Genomic DNA, 21,793 nt, shown 5'->3' on the forward strand with positions numbered 1-21,793 from the left:
ATAACAATTTTTGAATTTTTTAAAAAAATTTTTAAAAATTTTGTTTGCAATTTTGGATCTACCATTTTGAATTTTGAAAAATTAAGTTCAGATTCGTAATCAGCGACCCTATGAACCCCCGAGTAACAAATTTTAGGCCAATGGGATCAATTTTTTTAAAAGGCATCCGCCATATTCGATCCGCCATTTTGAATTTTGAAAAACAAAGTTCAGATTCATAATCAGCGACCTCAAAAACCCCCGAGTAACAAATTTGAGGCCAATTGGATCAATTTTTTTAAAAGTCATCCGCCATATTGGATCCGCCATTTTGAATTTTGAAAAACAAAGTTCAGATTCATAATCAGCGACCCCAAAAACCCCCGAGTAACAAATTTGAGGCCAATGGGATCACTTTTTTAAAAAGTCGTCCGCCATATTGGATTTGCCATTTTGAATTTTGGAAAATTTTTAAATTCAGATTAGTAGTCGCAGCGACCCCAAAAACCTTCGAGTGAGAAATATCAGCCAGATTTTAACACATATATTAGTTAATACTTACTCTTCTTCACAAACTATGCGTCGCACAGTGGGAAAAAAATGACCCTCTGTGGACAAAAATCTACCGACAACACAAATCTTAACCGATTTTAATATTTATTTTTTCTAAATACTCGGAGACGTTTTTCCTGTAACGCACAACTGCGATAAATTTGATTTATTTCAAACTAACCTTAAAAATGATACCTATGTATGAAATTACGTTATTAGGATGGTTTAAAAATCGAAAAATGATTAATTTTGATACAGCAGAGAGTATAGTGAACCCTTTTTGATCACTGAATGCGAATTTGACATTAAAAATGCAAAATTTTAAAATTCAAAATGGCGGATGCAATATGGCAGGCAATGTTTTATAAAAGTCACCAAATTCACTCGAAAGTTGTTATTCAGGGGTTTTTAAGGTCGCTGGTTACGAATCTGAAGTCAAATTTCAAAAATTCAAAATGGCGGATCCAATATGGCGGATAAGAAAATCAAAAACTAATTGGATTTGCTTGAAAGTTGTTACACGGGGGTTTTTTGGGTCGCTGATTACGAATCCGATGTCACATTTCCAAAATTCAAAATGGTGGATCCAATATGGCGACCAAAAAAAATTTGAGATTCACTAGATTTGCTTAAAACTTGTTACTCGGGGGTTTTCGGGGTCGCTGATGACGAATCTGATGTTAAATTGTCAAAATTCAAAATAGCGGATACAAAATAAAAAATTAATAACTTTTTAAAAATTTGATCGCCATATTGGATCCGCCATTTTGAATTTTTGAAATTTGACTTCAGATTCGTAATCAGCGACCCTAAAAACCTCCAAGTAACAACTTTCATGCAAATTCAATGAGTTTTTAATTTTTTAATCCGCCATATTGGATCCGCAATTTTGAATTTTTGAAATCAGACTTCAGATTCGTAACCAGCGACCTTAAAAACCCCTGAATAACAACTTTCGAGTGAATTTGGTGACTTTTATAAAACATTGCCTGCCATATTGCACCCGCCATTTTGAATTTTAAAATTTTGCAATTTTAATGTCAAATTCGCATTCAGTGATCAAAAAGGGTTCACAATACTCTCTGCTATATCAAAATTAATCATTTTTTTATTTTTTAAACCATCCTAATAACGTAATTTTATATATAGGTATCATTTTTAAGGTTAGTTTGAAATAAATCAAATTTATCGCAGTTGTGCGTTACAGGAAAAACCTCTCCGAGTATTTAAAAAAAAAAATATTAAAATCGGTTAAGATTTGTGTTGTCGGTAGATTTTTGTCCACAGAGGGTCATTTTTTTCCCACTGTGCATCGGACAGTTTAGGTTTACATTCATTATTAATTATACAGTTTTAATGAAGTGTGCAAAGGTTAACGATTTTTCTGTATACTTTTATAATGCATGAGAAGAGATAACAATGAGTTAGGAGCATTTAGCAGCAAAATTCAACATGTGCTTTTCAAATATGTGGTTTTTTGATATGAGTTACGTTTTAAAATTTAATGTTTAAAGTCATTGCATTCTTTGTGTAAAGGAGGCACACATTCCTGTATGGGTTCAAATTACTTCTTATTAGGTAGATAATATAATCCCGTTGTGCCGTTACTCAAAAACCTTCGTTAAAAAAGTTATATCAGTTTAACTGCTAACTTGTAGAAATTTTGAAAAAGTTGTCTCGCAAGTGTGAAGCTACATAGTTTTTATTCAATTTGAGGCACATCATTGTTTCATGGATTTTTTAGTTCTTTACACTCCCACCTACTTCTATTGCAAGCCACAAGACACACAATGTTTCGTTAAAAAAGTTACAGTCTATAAACTAAAAACAAACAGTCAATATCACACAATAGAAACTGTCGATTTCACTTCTATAACTTACGTTCGTCATTTCCTACATAATTAAAAAAATTATATAACGCATGATACATTTAAAAAGCCCTACAATTGATCAAATTATGGTATTGAAAAATTATTAAAAAAATTCTTAAGGTATCATAATGAGCGATAACATAAAGTTTAAAAGTTCTAGAGATATGTCCATATAATTTCAGTATTATGACTAGGATTTCCACACTGAGAAAAAATTGGACGAACAGTTGCCTTGCTAGTGGTAGAGCGGCGCTGCTTTCGTTCTTGTAAACATCTAAACCATATTCGGGCGACACGTTCGCCCAAAACAAAGTAGAAATGCTTTTCCAAGATTTGGGGTGGAATTTGATTTAAAAAAGGAAACGATGCTATACTTCATGAGTATATGTAATTTAGCATTACTGTACTTATGAGAGATTCTTTTTCAATCGCCCCAGCCCAAAAAGTCAATGTTTTGGGATTGGCTTCATACTTTGGTAAATTGTTGTCCTATATGATAGTAATAAATCCCTAAAATATAAACTAATTAAAAAAATATTTGTAGAACGTAGAGGGGGTTGAAGTTTTGACGTTAAGGGTAACATTGTCATTTTCAAATCCGTTTAACTATGACAAAAGTTAATGGATTTTAATTTATCTATAATGAATTTTATTGCATTTTTCACGTACTTTTCAAAAATGTATACGAAATTAAAAAAAAAAATAATTTAATTTTAATTTTTTAAAAATTTAAATTTATTTAATTTAATTTAATTTAAATTTAATTTTTTAACCCCTTTTTTTCAAAATCAACCCTTATTTTTCGAATTTCACCCCTTCGGGTATTTTTTTTTTTATTTTCATTGGAAAGCTGAGGTTTTTTCCGATGAGCTATGTAAATATGAAAATGGGACAACAATAATTTTGTGAGTAACAGAATATTAAAGTAGGCGGTGCCGATAAGGGGTGTACCTGGAGATCATCTTTGAGGATTTAGATAGGCACCGCCTAATTTAATATTATGTTTCTCACAAAATTATTGTTGTCCCATTTTCATATTTACATAGCTCATGGGAAAAAACCTCAGCTTTCCAATGAAAATAAAAAAAAAAAGTACCCGAAGGGGTGAAAATCGAAAAATAAGGGTTGATTTTATTTATTTATTTATTTACATATATATACGGGCAATGCCCTTTCGTACAAGAGTACTAATGTATATAAAAAAAAAAGAACATAAGAAAAATGACAGTGCGAAACAATGTTTTGTTATTTCTCAAGCAGTATCAAAAATTTTAGAGCGTAGCTTACATACAAATTTACTTAAAGAAATACCATAAAAATCAAGGTTGTTATGGTACTCATTAGCTTCTCTTGTTATCCTATTTATAACAGAATTTATTACATAGTTTGTTCTTTGAAAAGACTGTCTGAACAGAGTTGGATTTCTGGTTGGTCTAAAAGGAACAGCAAAATTTAGCAAAGATAAGAGTGGAGGGCAGTTAATAATGCCGTTAATAGTTTTAAACATAAATAGTAAATCAGTAAATAAGAATCTGTTTCTTAATAGAGGAATACCCAGAATCCTTCTCAGTTCAGTATAGTCATGACTAAATCTATCAAATGGTATCCCCGTCTGCCTAGCAACAAAACGCATAAATTTATTTTGCACCCGTTCCAGTGCCATCAATAAGTATTCTTGGTAAGGTGACCAAATCAATGAAGCAAATTCAAGTATTGGTCGAGTTATTTTGAAAAAAAAGGGGTTAAAAATTTTTTTTTTTAATTTCGTATACATTTTTGAAAAGTACGTGAAAAATGCAATAAAATTCATTATAGATAAATTAAAATCCATTAACTTTTGTCATAGTTAAACGGATTTGAAAATGACAATGTTACCCTTAACGTCAAAACTTCAACCCCCTCTACTTTCTACAAATATTTTTTTAATTAGTTTATATTTTAGGGATTTATTACTATCATATAGGACAACAATTTACCAAAGTATGAAGCCAATCCCAGAACATTGACTTTTTGGGCTGGGGCGATTGAAAAAGAATCTCTCTTATACACATTGTGAATTATGCATATTTTAACATTAAAACTGAAATCTTACATCACAATTAAAGTTTTTGTATTAAATTATAAATAGATAGATTGTTAACTTCTTCCATATTAATATAAATAGATAAATTTTAAAAATGAAATATCAATTTGAATATATTAATATTAATATCAATATACTAATGTTAAATAATAATAAAAATATTTTAATAAATCAATTTAAATAGTTTATTTTTATTATTTTTATTTTATGTTTAGAAAAAGTAAACATGCAATTTATAGGTTAGCGGTATACATAAAAGTCTGTGATGTTTATGTATAGAATAGTTCGGTGTACTAGTTATATATTAAATACTTTCATATGAAAAGATCACGTAACTGGAAAAAGTTATTTTGGCTTAAAAACAGATCCATAATCATTTATAACTTATCACAAAAACACATTATTCGACGAAACACGCGTATAAATATATATGCCGCAGTACATATATAGGAAATTTGGAAACTAGAAACTGAAGCGCGACATCTATGCCAATAATAGGGAAAGCATGTGATCGACACCTTTGGGTCTTAATTTGCACCACCAAAGTCGAACCGTTCTCCTAAATTGGGAGACACATTCGCATAAAACGAAAGTGAGTGGTTCGCCTACTTTTAACCCAACGGTTGAACATAAAAAGCCAACCTCTCGCCCAACGTTTTTTCAGTGCAGCAGTTTGAGAAGATAAAAGTAATCGCAAGCAGTCTGCCAATTCATTTGGATCATCCCAATAAATTAAGTCAATATTTTCATTTTCTTTATCAATCATATACTGTGGTATTAATCCTTCACCAAGTCACTTTTTTTCAGATTTTGGAGATGATAATTTTTTTGCAATAAAATTTTGAAATTTAAATTTTTATTTTCCCGAATATTTTCTTCAGATTTATAATATTTTTTGTGCGCATGCATTAGTTGAATTGACAATATTTACATAATTTGCTTGATCATATAAACTAATAAAATTTTCTTCTGATATTTTTTTAAATAAAAGTTCAAGAAAACCCCTCGTTTCTGGATAAATTGACTTGTTTATTATGATATTGTCCGTCTCCTGTCGATAACATGGAGGACTACATTTTGTCCATAATCCTTCGCCTCTCTTCAATCAACTGTCGACCAGTTATAACAACAAGATTCTGTCACTTTCTTGGGACACTCCTGGCGTCGATGTCCTCTCAACCAGCAGTTCTGGCAAACATGGGGAGGGGGGTCGACTGTTGGGTCGGTCAATATTGGTTTTAATCCATTAAACATAACCCCGGTCGTTTTTGTAGGTAACGGTCTGGATCGAATTCCTCCACCCCCATTGCCCCCTTGTTGCAAATTTCCGGTCCCAGATTGGCTCTCATTCCGTTTGGAGACAACGGCCGATGTTTCGGATCGGTTGGGAGGTCCAGGCGGTGTTATCGGCCTGGGTGGCATTTCCTTCTCTTCCTCCTCCCCAGGGTAGACCAAGTCTACCTTCCTGAAAACCTTTCTCCTCTTTTCCTTCTCTTCCCGTTGTCTGTTCCTTAACGTCTCCAGCTCCAACGTCGAGTTTCGAGGTTTGTCTTGGATGAACCACTCCAGTTCAATCATCGACAATCTTGACTCGAACTGCGCCCAACTTTCGCCCGGGCATCTATGCGGGTGATCGTCAATTGGTTCGGCCAACGGTAAGGACTTTGGTTCGATGGCCCTATCCCTTGAACGATTATCGCTCATTCCCCCAGTCACTAACAGCGGCCGTCTGACAGCCCCCAATACCCAATTAATAAATCTCGAATACCACCCCACCATGCCCAAAAATCTCCGGAGTTGTTTGACGTTCTTTGGCGCTGGATAGTTTCTCACTGGCTCGGTTTTTTCGGGGTCTGGTCGCAATCCTTCATTGTCGAGAAGATACCCCAAGTAGGTAACCCTAGAGCACCCAAACTCACATTTCTCTGGGTTAACCAAAAATCCCGCGTCTGCCGACTTCTTCAAAACTATCTCCAGCCATTTATAACCAAACACCTGAGGTTCAAATTCCGGTCCGAAAAGAGCATCAATTACTCGTTGAAAAGTCATCGGCGCGTTAGTCAAGCCGAATGGCATTCGTCGAAATTGCCACAATCCTGAGCCGGGGATGGCAAAGGCCGTGTACTTTCTGCTCTCTTCTGCCATTGGAATTTGGTGATATGCCAATTTCAAATCGATCTTCGACAAGTATCGAGCCTTCCTCAACTTGTCGAGTATGGAGTCTATCGTCGGAATTAAATAGGCGTCCTTGACGGTAACCTTGTTGACATCCCTATAGTCCATACACATTCGAAAATCTCCATTCCCTTTTCTGGCCATCACCGGTGCACTCCTCCAGTCGCTACTTCGATCACGCCTTGCCAATGTAGTTGAATCATGTGGCCTTGAGCCCACGTGATCATAATAGGTGACATGCGTCTCTGGCGATGCTATACTGGTGTCTCGTCTGTAACCCTTATATGATGTTCTGTCAGATTTGTCACCCCCAGTACGTCAGATTCTGGAAGAACCAATCGGCTCACCATTTCTTGAATGATCTCTCTTTGTTTGTCCGTCAACGCAGAGATTCCAGCGCATTCAGCGTAGATCGACTCATCACTCTCAATCCCATCCTTGACGCCAAAAACATGCCAGTCGCCATTGAAAACTCTCCATAACCCCAGTCCCAAATGTACCTCCATATTCCAGGCTTTACAGAAATCAACACCCAAAATTATGTCTTGTACTACTGAACTAAGGACCTTGGCGCTAAACGGTTGAGAGTGGCCATCCACCTCGATGCTTAAATTCAACAATCCAGCTGTCTCAGTTACTCCTCAAATGGCGCTTCTTATCAATGTATTTCAAGGTTGGATGCGGCTCTTATAAGGCTCAGTCACTCTGTCGCTAATCACCGAGATTATCGCTCCAGGGTCGAAAAAAGCCTCGTAAGATTTGTCGCCAATGGTCATTCGAAAGAAATAACGATTTTCCATACTACTGCCGTCTACATCCTTGTCAGGGTTCTGGGTCAGCTGTGCCCGTCACAGTCTCTCCCCTCCCCTGGACTATTGGTACTGACTCCATTTCAGTCTCTTTAGTCCCATCTGTCACTAACATGTTTTTGAGTGAATGCTCTCCACTCATTTGGCTTTTTAGTACCTGTGTCACAAATTTAAATGAATTCTCTTCATTTAATTCGTCAGTACCAACTCTCTCTTCACACTGTTTGAGTGGTCTCTTCCCACTCTGTTGTCCACTGCAGGATGCACCCTCGTTGATGGGGAAAAAATTTAACTCTCTTGGTTTACTCTTATTTTCCCCTGAACCTTCTCCAACCCTGGTCGCTACACCGTCGTTAAGAATCGGTTTTAAGGATTCTTCAGTGGGTTAGCGGGGGGTACAGACCCGTTCTGTGCCCCCCATTGTCCGTTTCCCAGAGCGGCCCTCACTCGGACGCAATTCGGGCAATTAAGGAAATTCACGCCTGGTGATCGACAAACAAGGCATGACTCGACCTGGACTCTAGCTGGGCACTGTGCCGCGAAATGACCACGCTGTTGACAAACAAAGCATGTCCTCATGGGGCATTCCGAAACTTTGTGTCCGACCATTTGACATGTGAAACATGCCCCCACAAATGGCTTCGACCCGCCCGTCGCAATTTGTGCTGCATGTCCAGTATTTCCAGCTCCTTGTTTTGGTGGAAACTGACGCTTGCCTTTCCCATCGGCCACTGTCGCAAAAGTGGGAGTAAGGTTAGAAGCCCGTATCGGAGTCACGGATGGCTGAGGACTTGACTGCTTAATTGCATTCACCTCTGTAGTCATCTTCTCAGAATCAGCCTTCTTTGTCTTCTTCGCCTTTTTCCCCTTACTCTTCTTGTCGACCACCTTCTCTACCTCGCTACCCGTCGCTGACTCGTCCTCCAAGGCCGCTATCTTCTTGGTCTCTTTTGAGGAAGATGTCTTTTTCTTGTCCTTTTTCCCACCCTTATAAGCCGCGGCGGGAAAACGCATTTTCTCTTTAGGGGGAGGGGGAACGTATCTGTCGTCGAGATCTTAAACCTTTTCGAACTGTCGCAAATTTCTCTCTAATTTGGAGAGTGATTCTAACCCCGATGAATCAATTTGTTTCCGATAAGTGGGGGTAAGTCCCTTATACGCGATTTTAACCTGTTCTCTGGTCGATAATGGTTTCCTAAGATGCCCCATTATAAGTCGCAAACTGGTTATGTAGGAGGATATTTTCTCCCCTTTCGCTTGAGTTCTACTCCTCATCTCATCTATCACTTCGTCGTCATCAATGGTCGTCAAATACTTTCGTCGAAAAGCTTTTTTAAATGACCTCCACAAACTGATTCTTCAATTCTCTCCAGGAATTCTTCGGGATCTTCTCGCTCCTCACCAGAGTAATATCCCAATCCTTTAAGGTCTTATTGACTTTAGTTAATCGAGAAGCTACACGATAATCTCTTCGCCTCTGAGTCCTGTCGCTAACGTCAGTCTCGTTGTCAGTCGAAGAATTTTCAAAGAGTGTCCTCCTAGCATCAATCCGTTGAGCATTCCGAGAAGTAGGTCTTCGACTGGAATCCCTACGTTCTTGACAATCCCCTTCCCTAGTCGAGAATCCGTCACTAACTTGCGATCTCACTCTACTGTCGCTATGTAACTCACTGGGTTCACTCTTTACTCCAGAACCCCTTTCTCTCTTTATGTATGTGCGCCTACTGTCACATACTTCCTCACTCCTATTCCTGTTTTCGCCAACTGTCCGGGGGGTTGGGTTAGGGATGGTGTTGGGACTCGCTCCTACTGATTGGTCCTGATTAACCGAAGTTATTTCATCCCCTTCCCCTGTCGCAAATTCTACTGGATTTTGTGATGGACGGTGAAAATTGATATTATCCCCCAAATTCTGACCCATACTAGCAGCCATTAAATGGTTATTAATACGGATCAGCTGTTGTAATTCTGGACTCAGGGTAAACTTGGATTGTCGCAAGCTAATCACCCCAGGCGACATCGTCGCTAAAACCCTCATTGATGGGGCAGAATTCACAGTGGTCATTGACGCGGAGTTCATAGAATGAACTGCTGACATTCGTGGTGGGGAATTTGTGGGGATCGACGCTGTGGACATCATCGGTGGTGATTGTGGAAGGGGCGGTGGAGGGGACGGAAAGTCATCGGTGGTCGGACTTGGTCTGCTGTGCGATGATTTATCTTCGCTCCTTTTTCTTATGGCCCCTTGACTTTGTTGATCTCCTAAAACTCCAAAATCACGAATCGACCGTGAATTTTTCTCCTCGTCGCTACTCGAATAAAACTCGCTTCCTCTTTTAAGATTTACATTGGTCAATAATTTTTTTTCTGTGAATGCCTCAAACTGAAAAACTTTGACTAAATTCCCTTTATCGTCGCAAAAGGGTACGTCAGTTTCTGGGGGAAGCGCGATTTTCAATTCTGCCCGAAACAGTCGTTCTCGCAAAAATTGTAACGAGCCACTAATACATAATTGATTAGTCAACAGGCTCGTTACCACTTGTCCTACAGGCATTCATAAAATCACGTCACAACAAGTGACGCATCCTTTCTTTGTAGAAATACATTCGTTCAATAACCTCTGCCATCTTGAACGCTCGAAAAATTTAATTGTCGAAAAACACACAAAAAAAATTTTTAATCCGTAGAAAAATTTAATTCTCTTTAATGAAAATTAAAAAAAAAAATTTAAGGGGGCCCGTTCCCTACTAGACACGGCACTGGTCAATAAAAAGAAATTCCGTTAAATAATCGAGTCGCCACAAAAAAAATTTTTCTCCCTTAAAAATTTTCACGCAAAATTGTAAATTAATTTTTTGAAACGTCCGTCGATCCGTTGACACGTCCCTGGTCAATATATACACTTGCTTGACCAGTCGCAATGGAAAATTTTACTCCCTAAAATTTTTCACTTATTTTGGAATTCTAGAAATAGGGGTGCCAATTTTATAGGTACGGCCCTGAAAATTAAATTCAAATTAGCACCACTTGACTTTTCGCAAAAGTAAATTGTCGCAAAAATTAAATTTGGTAAAAATTATAATTTTTGGGAACCGCTTTCTATTAGTCACGGCACTGGTCACTCGTAAAAAATTCAATTTTATAATCGGGTCGTCATTAAGAGAATTTTTCCCTTTAAAAATTATCACATAAAGTGTCAACTAATTTTTGATAGGGCCCGTCTGTCTGTTGACACGGCCCTGGTAAACAAAAGGAAATTCAGCATTTACTTGACTTGTCGTTAAGGAAATTTTACCCACCAAAATTTCCAAATATAATTAAAAAAAATTTTAATGATGACCGTCGCGATAATAATACGGTCCTGGATTAATTTTTGTTAATTTGACAATTCTTTTTTTTAAAAGTCACACTAATCGACTCCCAATTCTATTCCACTCACTTCATTTAAAATTTTCAATTTCTCCACTCATTGAAAATTTTACAAGTCGCAAGATTCCCTACTGTGCAAGTCACAAGTGTTTGAAATTTCTATCTTCATCTAAGTCGAGGAGCATGGGTCTCAAATTCAAACACCGAGATATCACGTAATACGCATGCGCGACGAATCACATGGTATGGCACAATTAATACGCCGGCCACGTGGGAAGCAATTATTAATAATAAATAATTTTTTCAAAACTGTAATCACGTACAAAAATCCAGAAAAATTCTCTGATCCCGAGAAAAAGCGATTCATCAAAATCGGTCGAGAAATGTCTCTGAAATTAATTCTTGAAAATTTCTACACGTGACTATGGCGGCCGATATGCATATTAAATTTACCTGGGAACACTCGCGAAATTGTCTCACTTTATTCGCCCGAACATAACTCCTCAACCATGTCGCAAATTATAAATTTCAGGACAGGAACAATAAATTCATTACATGAGAAATTACAATCAGCATCAAAATATTTTCTGTCGAAAATATCAGGTCGAGAAAGTCACAAAAAAACAAGTCACAAACATTTTGTCGTGTCTCAAAGATTCTCAACGAGGCCCCACGTTGGGCGCCAATTTTTATAACGAAATTATTGAATTAATTAAATATTGTTAATTAATAACCCCTTTTTAAGTTACAAAAAGATAACCCAACGTAAAAATTGTTAGACGCCAGCCCATTTTTGAATAGAATTGGCAAACCAGAAAAATAATAAAATAACCTTAAAACTCAAAATCAACAAAATAACTCTCCGAAGAGATTCTGTCGAGAACACAGGTCGAGAAAAGGGACACGACCCTTGAGACAGGACACAACAAAATTGGACTTACCCACGTCGAAACTCGGCTCACAATTTCCCTTCTAGCCTGTCCCCTCAGCTGATGTCGGAAGACGCCGGTAAGGGAAAAATGACCAAACACACAAAATAAATGGAACTCTCCTTGTACACTTTATTAATCTAATAATAAGTCGAGCCCAAAATATATTTTTGCTTTCGCAAATTTTCTACATGTGAAGGAGACCTGTTGCTTCTTTAAAGAATGCAAAGATACTGTTTTTTATTATATTAGTCCTCTAATTTTATGAAACAATCAAAACACTTTCTATATCTACCCTGATTAATTATACTATCTTTATCAATAACCAAAAAATCATGCTTATTTTTGCAAAAAGAAATACACATTTCTCTAAGTTTTGTAAATGACATATCTGTATTAACATGATCATCATATATATGTTTGAGGTTCATTTCATCTTGTCTAAATAAAATTAATAAATTTACATTGTCTCGTATCAAATGTTTTCGAATTCGAGTATATGTCTGGCATAATTAGAAACAATCAGGAATAATAAATTTGGATAATGAGGATGGTCCTGGAACTCATTGGTGTGCTTATAAAAAAACTGAAAATAACGTTATTTATTTTAACAGTTTTGGTAATCTTCGTCCACCTTTAGATTTAAGACAATATTTTGGTGTTGATTACATAATGTATAATCATAAAAAATATCAAAACTATGACACATTTATCTGTGGACATTTATGTCTTAAATTTTTATCTAATCAATTAAATACACGGGACATGTTTTTACTCCATATAAAAACGTAGAAATTTATTTTATATGGTCAGTTATGTAAATTGATCATGAACGATTCAATTATATTAACTTTGACAGGAAACTCTTCTGTATTGGAATCACAATTTTTTCCACCGATTGAATTGTCGCCTATTAAAAATTATGTTCTTGGTCTGGTTGAATTTTTAACTTATAATTCAATTCCTAATATTGATATTGGTAAAAATAAATTTTACGCATGTGAAATTGAAGTTACTATACCAACAGGAAGTTATGAAATAAGTGATATTGATAAAACTTTGAATTTAATGCTAAAAAATAAAGGCATTAATTTTAAAATTAAACCTAACAATAATAGCTTAAAAAGTATAATTTACTGTGACATAGAAATTAATTTCATACCTAACGACTCTATTGGCAGCTTGTTGGGATTTTTTTCACGAAAATTAAATGCTCAAGAATACAATGAATCAGATCAACCAGTATCAATAATTAAAATAATTTCCTTGCGAGTGGAGTGCAGCATAACTACAGGGGCATACATTAATGGTGAAAAAGTACAAAAAGTAGTAATTTTTTCATGTTGTTCCACCAGGATATAAAATAGTAAAAGTACCAAATTACGTCATTTATCTGCCAGTCTCTGTCAAGACAATAGGTCATATTCAATTGCGAATTGTTGATCAAAACGGTCATTTGGTTAATTTTCGAGGAGAATCCATAACAATTAGATTACACATGAAGTGCCTTGGGTGATGGGTATTGTTTTTAATAACAAAAATAAGGTTGGTTACAGTTATAAAACGAAAAAGCGATGTCAAAAATAATTCAGTCAACGGAAAATTCTGAAGAGATTAACACCTCAAAATCTGCAGCTCTTGAAAAATCTGGGACTAAAGGTTGTAAAAAGAAGAGAACAAGTAAATTAGAGTTATTCCGTACGTGTGCATGTGTATTTATATATCGCACTATTATTATTTGCTATGGAAGAGGAAATATTAAGTATTGAAAAACCAATCATTATCGATGAGTCTATTGCGCATTACGAAGTGCATACGCAGCAACCATATACATCATCAACATATAATAATAGTGACAAAATTCGAATCACTGTACAAAATCAAGACCATTGTCTACATCCAAGCAAGAGTTCGCTTCATATAAGTGGAAGACTTAAAAAATGATGGAACAGCTGTAGCAAACACTTGTATAATTTCCAATGGGATCTGTCATTTATTTGAAGAAATAAAATATGAACTTATTAATGGTTTAGAGATTGATAAAAATAAAAATGTAGGTCTTACAAGTTTAATGAAAAATTACGTTTCATCTGATGTTAGTCAAAGTAAATTTCTTGAAAATGTTGGTTGGTTGGAATTTAAGAATGATAATAGCACATTAACTAATGCTCAAGGTTACTTTGATATTTGCGTACCATTAAATATGCTTTTCGGTTTTGCGGAAGATTATCAAAAAATTATTGTTAACGCTAAACATGAGCTAATTATTATAAGATCGGGAATTGACTCAAATGCAGTTTTTCAAGTTGCACCTGTTGAAGAATTAAATATAGTTATTAAAAAAATTGAATGGTTGTTGCCATATATCAAATTGTCTGATGCTCGAAGATATAAATTATTAAACTAAATTGAAAAAGATCCATCTATTCCAATTAGTTTTAGAACTTGGGAATAATATGAGTATCCTTTACTACCATTGACTCAGAAGCATATCTGTAGTGTAAAAACTTGAACACAGTTAGAAAAACCTAGATTCATTGTATTAGGATTTCAGAAAAACAGGAAAAATAATACTCTATTAAATTCAAGTTACTTTGACCATAGTGAAATATCAGATGTAAAATTATTTTTAAATTCACAAAGTTATCCATATGGTAATATGAATCTTAATATTAATAGAAATCAATATTTTATGCTTTATGAAATGTATACGAATTTCTAACCTGTATACTATGGCAAAGGATCTCAGCCACTTTTAACAAAAAAGGAATTTTTGCAATTTGCCACTTTAGTTGTAATTGATTGTTCTAAACAAAATGAATCGTTAAAAAGTGGTCCAGTTCATATTCGTTTAGAAATTGAGTTAAGAGAAAACTTTCAAGGCAACACTTCAGCATATTGTTTAATTTTGCATGATCGCATCGTTGAGTATAAACCATTAAGTGGTATTGTAAAAAAGACAATATAATTTTGTTAAATTAAATAATTAATTAAATTTTTAAACAATTGTAATTTTAATTATTACTGTAATTTTATTATGAATAAAAAATAGAAGAAATTCTTTTATAATTTCAAATTAATTAATTTTTTAAATAATTGTAATTTTTAATTAAAGTAAAAAATTAATTACTTATATTAAAAATACTTGTTAAAATGAAAAGAAAGATCAAAAGGTACTCTTCATATGTTACTAATGCAATATTATTTATATTATTATATATTATATATATTTTATATTTTCCAATGTATTTCTCGCGGCGGTACCAGCTCGCCTCTTTGGGTTAGACTCAAAATCGGTACCTCACAGACACGAAAAGTGTTTATTGCTTTTTTCTATGTATTGGTCACCCCGTATGCTGATTTCCTTCTTTTCATAACACAAAATGTCAAGAACATTACATCTTTAAGAAATTTTATAATATTATATATTGATCATTTTTAATATATTTTAACATTAATTATGATTATTTCGTTATTAACATTATTATTTATTTATACATTTAATATTTATAAACAATTGATTTACTCATAAATAATCATTTATTCATAAATATATTTGTTTATTTATAAATAATCATCCATTTATAAATATATTTGTTTATTTATATATAATCATCCATTTATAAATATTTGTTTACAATTATTTGTTTATTTAAAAACAATTATTTATTTACAAATGTATTTATTTATTAAAAAAAAAATTAATTTTACATAAATATTATTTATTTATAAAAAAATGTTACGGTGACGTGACACATATATTGAAAATTTCATATGTAATTTTTAAAAGATCCTTTAAATAAATAATAAATTTTTTATTTAAATTACATTTTAGTTTTACAACAAGTTCATAATTATTTACTTCTCTAATTTATATTTTATATGAAAAAAAGGTAGAAAGTACAAAAACAAAACAAATTAGTGTAGGTAGGTATATTTTAGAAAAAAATTTTCTTTTACATATAGAAATACATTTAATAAATGTGAACAATTTTAAAGCAGTAAAAAATAAGACACGTTTAAAAAATTAAATTCTTAAAACAAAATATATGGGCATATCTCTAGAACTTTTAAACTTTATGTTATCGCTCATTATGATACCTTAAGAATTTTTTTAATAATTTTTCAATACCATAATTTGATCAATTGTAGGGCTTTTTAAATGTATCATGCGTTATATAATTTTTTTAATTATGTAGGAAATGACGAACGTAAGTTATAGAAGTGAAATCGACAGTTTCTATTGTGTGATATTGACTGTTTGTTTTTAGTTTATAGACTGTAACTTTTTTAACGAAACATTGTGTGTCTTGTGGCTTGCAATAGAAGTAGGTGGGAGTGTAAAGAACTAAAAAATCCATGAAACAATGATGTGCCTCAAATTGAATAAAAACTATGTAGCTTCACACTTGCGAGACAACTTTTTCAAAATTTCTACAAGTTAGCAGTTAAACTGATATAACTTTTTTAACGAAGGTTTTTGAGTAACGGCACAACGGGATTATATTATCTACCTAATAAGAAGTAATTTGAACCCATACAGGAATGTGTGCCTCCTTTACACAAAGAATGCAATGACTTTAAACATTAAATTTTAAAACGTAACTCATATCAAAAAACCACATATTTGAAAAGCACATGTTGAATTTTGCTGCTAAATGCTCCTAACTCATTGTTATCTCTTCTCATGCATTATAAAAGTATACAGAAAAATCGTTAACCTTTGCACACTTCATTAAAACTGTATAATTAATAATGAATGTAAACCTAAACTGTCCGACGCATAGTTTGTGAAGAAAAGTAAGTATTAACTAATATATGTGTTAAAATCTGGCTGATATTTCTCACTCGAAGGTTTTTGGGGTCGCTGCGACTACTAATCTGAATTTAAAAATTTTCCAAAATTCAAAATGGCAAATCCAATATGGCGGACGACTTTTTAAAAAAGTGATCCCATTGGCCTCAAATTTGTTACTCGGGGGTTTTTGGGGTCGCTGATTATGAATCTGAACTTTGTTTTTCAAAATTCAAAATGGCGGATCCAATATGGCGGATGACTTTTAAAAAAATTGATCCAATTGGCCTCAAATTTGTTACTCGGGGGTTCATAGGGTCGCTGATTACGAATCTGAACTTAATTTTTCAAAATTCAAAATGGTGGATCCAAAATTGCAAACAAAATTTTTTAAAATTTTTTTAAAAAATTCAAAAATTGTTATAAACTACATTTACTTATGACTTAATAAGCCATAGGACATAAAATTTTCGAAACTGTAGCAATAAATCATTTTAAAGGTAACATAAAGTGTTAGTTTATATTATAATAATATATTTGGTTTTTAAAATAAGTTCAGTTTCGTAATCAGTGACCTCAGAAAACCTTAGGCATAAATTTTTATAAAAATTGAATAATTGAAAAATATCTTTCTGAAATATTTGATACACCATTTTAAATATTAGTAATGAAACTTTAAATTTTATGTACATGGTTACAAAACCTAAGCTACGAAAACCCCCAAGTAACAAATTTTAAGCCAATTGGATCAATTTTTTAAAAGTTGTCCGCCATATTGGATCCGCCATTTTGAATTTTGAAAAACTAAGTTCAGATTCGTAATCAGCGACCCAAAAAACCCCTGAGTAACAAATTTCAGACAAATTCGATCAATTTTTTTAAAAGTCGTCCGCCATTTTGAATTTTGAAAAACTAACGTCGGATTTGTAATCAGCGACCAAAAAATCCGCGAGTTACAAATTTCAGTCAGTTTTAAACACATCTAGAGATTTTGGGCAGGTTTTTTGCATTAAGGCCCACTGTGCTGCGTAACAATGTGTAAAAATGAGTTACGCAAATTTTTTTATAGTATTTGATCAATACTAAAGACAATAAAATTGTTTCACGAATGTGCCCTGAAAAAAAAATTAATTTTTCTACTATCGCAAAGTTTAAAAGTTTTAGAGATATGCCCATATATCGATTTGTCGACAACAATAAAAATAAATATTTAACGACGTACAATATTAAAAAAAATTAATAAAATTTTGCTTGATAAAGTCAAATATTAAACTATTTAACTATCCTTCTAGTTTTCGCAGCATTATTCCTCTATCAGAGACAATTTGACATAGTTGTTTTGCTTTATAAGTGGCCATTCAGGGTAAGTAAAATACTTCTATATAATAATTTTATTTTTATTAATCTTCTTAAAATGTAGGGTCAGTTGGGGTAAATGGGGACATAATCGCTATTTTTCACAAATTACGTAAATTTCTTCCATTAAAAGATAATATTTTCTAATTTATTTTTTTAAGTTGTTATTTACATTCCCAGGATTAATTTTATGCAGCAGAAAAAAATGTAGATAAGCTTTGAACGCATGAAACTGACTGTCCCCATTTACCCCAAAATTTTGAAAATTTCATAAAATTTGGGGTAAATAGGGTCAGTATAGTTTCTAAGAAAGTTTTAAGAAAATAGTTTCCTTAAGTATATTACTGTATTAAGGGATGAAAAAACTTGAAAAAAATTTGTAGTAGATATATAATAGTTGAACCAATTGAAATTTTTTTATTTTTTTTTATTTTAGTATTTTGTCTCGCATTTGAAAAAAAACAGACTTAAAAATCATACCAAATTTTTTTCTTATTCCATATGACTCCTATAACAGAAATTCACTTGAAATTTTGATTTTTATCAATTTGGTTAATAATCATGAGCTGTCCCCATTTACCCCAAAAATTTGAAAACTCAGCGTTAATGGGGACAGCTTGTTATTATTAACAAAATTGACAAAAATCAAAAATTCAAGTGAATCTCTGTTATAGGATTCATAAGGAATAAGAAAAAAATTTGGTATGATTTTGAAGTCTGTTTTCTTTGAAATGCTCGACAAAATACTGAAACAGTTTGACTTTGATTTTCCAGATTTTATGCATTGAGCGATAACTTTTTTTATCTTGCTGCCAATTGTCAAGAGAAAAGCTTGGCAATAGTCAAAACCTCTTGCAGGTGATCTGAAGTTAAAATATTGACCTTGAACTTAATTTTAAGACTGTAAATTAAGCTCTAAAACCTCTTGTCCCCATTTACCCCAACTGACCCTACCTACAATTTATTTAACTGTTATTTTGTCAAAAAAAACAAGATTTTTTAATCTTATTTTTCTTATTATTCATCTAAAGGAAATTTTTAAAATCCGTTATAATCAGAGAAAATATTTTTTTGACTTAACAAAATAGTTTAATTAATCTATTTTATTATTTTAAATTGACAAAATTAAAAAGTTTAAAGTTAATTCAAAATAAATCATTAACTTAACAAAAGAATTTTAAAGCAGTAAAAATAAGACACGTTTGAAAAATTAAATCCTTAAAACAAAATATATCGATAAATGTCGACAACAGTATAAATAAATATTTAACGACATAGGTACAATATTAAAAAAATTAATAAAATTTTGCTTGATAAAGTAAAACGTTAAAATGTTTTATAATATCCTTCTAACTTTTATTGCTTCATTTCTGTATCTACAAAAAATGTTATGTTTGCAAATTTCTTCAATATTTTCTTTTACATATGGAAATACATTTAATAAATGTGAACAATTTTAAAGCAGTAAAAAATAAGACACGTTTCAAAAATTAAATTTTTAAAACTAAATATATATTGATATGTCAACAACAATAAAAATAAATATTTAACGAAGTACAATATTAAAAAAAAATTAATGGATCTATTTGGAAAAATTGAAATGTCATCTGAAGGAAAGAGCCTCGGCAAGCCCCATGCAAAAAATGCCCCTTTTTCGTACCTCGAATTTTGAAACTTTTTTTATGCCAAATAGTTACATATGATGACCCAATAATCCCTGCAAAATTTCAAGATGAGCATGTGCCCCCTTTCCGAAATACAGGGGGTCAAAGGGGGCCATGTCCAAAATTAGAATATGCAATATAATCGAATAATAATGTTAAAAAAAATCAGACCAAATGATTCCCTTAAGATTTTCGTCTGCTGATTACGAATCTAAAGTCCGTTTTTAAAAATTCAAAATGGCGGATCCAATATGGCGGACGACATTTTTAAAAATCGATCCAATTGACGTGAAAATCGTTACTCGGGGGTTTTTGGGGTCTCTGATTACGAATGTGATGTCCGTTTTTAAAAATTCAAAATGGCGGATCCAATATGGCGGACGACATTTTTGAAAATCGATCCAATTGACTGGAAACTTGTTACTCGGGGGTTTTTGGGGTCGCTGATTACGAATATGATGTCCGTTTTTAAAAATTCAAAATGTCGGATCTAATATAACGAATAAAGGCAAGATTTAAAGCTAAATTCAGCTTGCAAAGGCCAGATGTAATAATTACAAAACCATCTAAAGTAAGATGTAATATTCCAATCAACAAAGATAAGAAGTAGTATCCCAACCAATGAAGGCAAGATGTAATCGGTTTTTGAATGAAGGCTGAAATCTTTCATTTATTTCAAACTTTTGAGATTAAAATTAGTTTTCTTTAATTACATTCGCAAAGACAAAAGTCACATGAGATGTAGAATGCAATGGAAATAAATGAAATGATGATCTATTGATCGTCTTTTGTTTTTTAGGGTTTTTGAATGAAGGCTGAAATCTTTTAATAAATTCAGATTTTTAAAACTATACAATTAATTTTACTAAATCACATTCGCAAAACGCAACACACATTAAATGTAGATTAGAATAGAAGTATAGAACATTATAATTTTCAGATCGTCTTTTGTTTCCGGAGTGTTCGAATGTAAGATAAAATCTTTCAATAATTTGATACTTTTAAATTAAAATTAGAACTCTATTATCACATTCTCAAGCTCACATTAAAAAAAAGATGTTTTTAAGGGGGGAACACCAGTTGTAACTTTCGAAAAATCGATTTTTTTTGTGCATTTTCTTAAAGTATACATATTTAGAATTGTGTCTGTAAATTTCAAAGTTGATCCGGTGAAAAATAAATGAGATATAGAGAACACTGCAGCGGCGCGTCCCGTGGCTTCATACAAGGTGGCCAGCCATACCTGACCCTAACGACAGATGGCCTTTTCCTATGATTTAGAAACGGCAACCACTGCGGAAGAGTTATTATATGGTCCAGGAATCGATGACTCTTTGTAACTTAGAAACAAAATTTCTTCTGAAAAAAAAAGGGTAAGTTGAAACTTTGAATGCGTTTTTCTTAAAATGACATTTTCCAAGTCGGTGACCACGATTACTCAAATACCATTAAACCGATTTATTTAAAATTTAGTGTGCTTCATTTACACATATAAGTCTAGTTCGTGATCGAAGGATTTTTTTTAAAAACGGACATCACATTCGTAATCAGAGACCCCAAAAACCCCCGAGTAACGATTTTCACGTCAATTGGATCGATTTTTAAAAAATGTTGTCCGCCATATTGGATCCGCCATTTTGAATTTTTAAAAACGGACTTTAGATTCGTAATCAGCAGACGAATATCTTAAGGGAACCATTTGGTCTGATTTTTTTAACATTATTATTCGATTATATTGCATATTCTAATTTTGGACATGGCCCCCTTTGACCCCCTGTATTTCGGAAAGGGGGCACATGCTCATCTTGAAATTTTGCAGGGATTATTGGGTCATCATATGTAACCATTTGGCATAAAAAAAGTTTCAAAATTCGAGGTACGAAAAAGGGTCACTTTTTGCCGAGGCTCTTTTTACAATCTTATTCGTTATAATGAGAGAAAAAGTATATTTAACTTAATCTAATAGTTCAATTAATTGATTTTATTTAACAATAATTTTTAATGAATTCCATGCCAAATTAGACACCCATTTGCAATTGCATCTTCCATTTTTATTACTCGTACTTATAAACCATTGCTAAAATCGTACGAATCATGGGAATTTTTTTTAAATATTTCAGTCTTTAGCCCATTGCTAAACCTGTTTTAACATTAGTCGGTAATGTAGATTTCTGTGTCGGTAAATTTTTGTATCGTCATTTCCATGTTTTA

The 21,793-nt window shown here is 33.0% G+C and overlaps 2 protein-coding genes across 5 annotated transcripts in view; both read left to right on the top strand.

The window, feature by feature from the left end:
• Positions 1–21,793, top strand: part of LOC127286157 (uncharacterized) — a 254,824-nt gene that overhangs the window by 226,396 nt on the left and 6,635 nt on the right. The gene's annotated exons all lie outside the window — the stretch shown is intronic.
• LOC127286158 (ras-related protein Rab-37) overlaps positions 17,856–21,793 on the top strand; it is a 293,485-nt gene continuing 289,547 nt past the window's right edge. Inside the window, exon 1 of one of the 3 annotated variants that reach the window (XM_051312490.1) lies at positions 17,856–17,925. The gene's annotated coding sequence lies outside the window, so the exon portion shown is untranslated. The remainder of the gene's footprint in view (positions 17,926–21,793) is intronic. The other 2 variants (XM_051312485.1, XM_051312493.1) reach the window with 2 other exon arrangements.

The sequence above is a fragment of the Leptopilina boulardi genome, unplaced genomic scaffold (genome assembly GCF_019393585.1).
Source record: "Leptopilina boulardi isolate dan_hultmark-lab unplaced genomic scaffold, ZJU_Lbou_2.1 LbouV2_351, whole genome shotgun sequence".
NCBI classification, from domain to species: domain Eukaryota; kingdom Metazoa; phylum Arthropoda; class Insecta; order Hymenoptera; family Figitidae; genus Leptopilina; species Leptopilina boulardi.